At 38.7% G+C, this 3,276-nt stretch overlaps 1 pseudogene; it reads right to left on the bottom strand.

The window, feature by feature from the left end:
- Nucleotides 1–1,349: 1,349 nt before the first annotated feature.
- LOC101579353 lies at nucleotides 1,350–2,681 on the bottom strand (annotated as a pseudogene).
- Nucleotides 2,682–3,276: the final 595 nt, after the last annotated feature.

Below are 3,276 nucleotides of genomic sequence, written 5' to 3' on the forward strand. Positions count from 1 at the left end.
TGTGTGTGTGTGAGTGTGTGTGTGTGTGTGTGTGCGTGTGTGGCCAGCTCAGCCCACCAGGGGGCAGGGCTGGCTGGCATGTGGTGCTGGGGGATTGAACCACGGTCCCTGTGCTTTGCTAAGCTTGTTTTAAGTAGGTGCTTTAGACCACTGAGCCATCCCTCCAGCCCCAGCCATCCCTCCAGCCCCTCTAATAGCTTTTAATATCTTGTTCTTTTGCTGAATTTGTGGGATCTTTATTATCATGTATATGAGTGTAGGTTTATTTTGACTACAGCTAATTGGAGTTTTATGTGCCTCACTTTTCTGTATGTCAGATTCTTTTCCCATGTTTTAGAAATTTTATGCTACTATTTCTGCAAATATTCTCTTTAGGCCATTTGTATTCCTTTTGGTTGGCATCTAGCAGTCTTATGTTGTGTTTCTTTGCATCATCTTGCAGCTGTTGAATTGTTCTTTCCTGGTTCCTTGCTATTTTTAAAAGTTCTTTCCTTTCACATTTACTAGTTGTAATGCTGATTTGAATGTCTATAAGTCTAACTTCAGTTTCTTTCAAGCAGTTTTTCCAGCACTCAATTGATTTGTTAATTTCCTATATATCTTTTTAAATCTGTTTCATGCATTTATTTCTTTTCTGTATTGTTCATTGAATGTTTTCATCACTCTTTATTCTTATTATTTTTTAGATTTATGTCTTCTTTAGATGAGTCAAGCAATTCTTTTATGATATCATTTCTTTTATTATCTGAGTTGGGGTTTTGTTGTTGTTGTTTTTCAGAACCAGGGATTTGAACACAGACCCTTGTGCTTGCCAGGGAAGCACCTATTCTACTGAGCCATCTCCCCAGCCCCCTTCTTTTATTATCTGAGAGTTTTTTTTTTCTTTCTTTTTTTGCGGAACTGGGGATGAACTTAGGCCCTTGCACTTGCGAGGAAAGTGCGTATTCCCCTGAGCAACCTCCCTGGCCCCTCTGAGAGTTTTTTCTGATTTGATTTCTTCTATAGCCTGATGGAGTTGTTTCTTTACTTCATTTGCTATCATTTCAAAACTTTCAGGTGTGTGACTTCTAAGTTCTTCTATATCCTTGTCTCTTGGACTTGTTCTGGATGATCTAGATGTCTGAGATTGACTTTTGCTCCTTCATTTTGACATTTTTCAAGCTCCCAATGCTATTGGGGCTTAGCAGTGATGTTATTCTGGTGGGGTGTGGGAGAGCAAGGTTCCCACAGCAGTGGGCACTAGAGTAAGCTCACCAAAGTTCCCCCTGTCCAGGCTTCAGCTTGACTTTCATGACAGTGGGGACACATGGGTCAGGGGTGTATACATATCTCAGGAAATTCTATATGCCTCAACTTATCTGTATGTCAAGTTCTTTTTCCATACAGCTTTGGAAACTTTCTGCCACTACTACTGTGAACTGATTTTTATGTCCTTTGTTGTATCTTCTGATTTTTTCATCTATTCTCATCAATTTTATGTCATTGTTCTTTTAATCATCTATCAGCTGTTAGATTGATTTTTTTCATAGGCCCTTGCTTTCAGCTCTATCTTTTATTTGGCTTTTTTGAAACAGGGTCTCTTTATGTAGTTGAGACTCTCCTTGAACTCATGGAAATCATTCTGTTTCAGACCCTTGAGTGATGGGGTTACAAATGAACACCACTTCAACTCACTAGATTTAAAAAAAGAATTTTTTATTTTTTTGGTCCTGGGCATTGAATCTAGGATCTTGCACTAACCAGGCAGGTGCTTATGGCACTGAGCTGTCATACTGCACCTTAAGAATTTTTAGTCTTTCAATTGAAGGTTTCTTTTTCTTTTTTCTTTCTTTCTTTTTTTTTTTGTGAAAAGGCTCATAGTAGGTTTATTCACTAAAAGTGACTGAGACTGAAAATATATTTTAATGAAAACATCTTCTCACCAACTTTACCGTTTTTTGGAGACAGAGTATCACTATGTAGTGTAGGCTGTCCTCAAACTCACAGCAATCCTTCCTCAGCCTCCTGAGTGCTGGGATCACAGGCATGCACCACCACACCCAGTTTCCCAATAATTTGCATTTTTAAAATATGAAGCTCTGTGGAATCAGGACTTATTTCTTGCTCTACAGGATTTTTTTTTTCCAGTCAAGGTCTTACTTTGTTATTAGGCTGGTCTTGAACTATGTAACCTGGGTCTGTCCTTGAATTTGCAAGGATCCTTCTGCCTTAACCCCCTGAGTGCTGGGCTTACAGGTGTCCACAGGCTTCAGATGTCCCTGCACTACTAACTCCCCAGCACTCTTGAGGCATGTGTTAGCCATTTGTGGCAGCTTCAGGGTCTGGATTCTTATGAGATGCTTACCCACTTTCAGTTTTGCATTTACTGAGGGGATATTCTTATGAACTTGAGAAGTGTGTGCTTTTTCTAATCCAAGCATCTTAATTACATCTTTTCCCCAATGTGGTTGTCTTATTGTACTTTTTATTCTGATAACAACATGCAGTTTATGAGGATGCTGTGGATACCCACCATACTTTTCATGATCTTCAGGTGAAGGCTGAAAGACTTTATTTGGAATTTTTGATTTGGTAACTTTGTGATGAATCCAATCTGTACCTGTGAGAGATTCCACATGCTTTGTCACAGTCTGCAGCCTGTCTGGGGGCCTGTGAACTACTGAATGCAAAATTCCTGCCATAGTGTCGTAATTATTTGTCTGCAGAGGTTGTAGGAAGCAAACAGATCTACTGGTAAAGTGCTCTGGAAATGGGCAGGTTCTCCCCTTCTCTAGTGCAGTACCTGCTACACATCCCTCATTTGAAGATGTCTAACTGCAAACCTGTTTTCTAAATCTGATATTCTGTCTTCACATTGGTTGATTCCACTGTGTATACATTCTATAGTATCTTTAATCTCCTGGATATCTTTCTGAATGTGTTTCATGGAATCCAGTTCTTTCTTATACTGGGCATTCATGTTTTCCATTATTTTGTTAACCTCTTCTATTTTTAAAATCTGTATCTACTCTAAATTCAGTATCATGTGCTTCATTATGCTTATCGCCTCTTTAATTATTTGTGAAATCATTTATGATTTTCTCTAGATTTTCCCTCATCTGCTTTGTTACTTCTGCGACTAGCATTTCAGAAAGCTCAGCTAGATGGTTTTTCATTTCTTCCACTTCATTAGCCCTGAATTTACTTTGATCAAACTGGAAGTCTGGGGTTTCATCTTGCTTCAGAGTCTTCTCATTTTCAATTTTTTGAAATTTGTTTTCTGCATTGATGCTTATA

Source organism: Octodon degus, unplaced genomic scaffold (assembly GCF_000260255.1).
Source record: "Octodon degus isolate 3935 unplaced genomic scaffold, OctDeg1.0 scaffold00124, whole genome shotgun sequence".
Taxonomy (NCBI): domain Eukaryota; kingdom Metazoa; phylum Chordata; class Mammalia; order Rodentia; family Octodontidae; genus Octodon; species Octodon degus.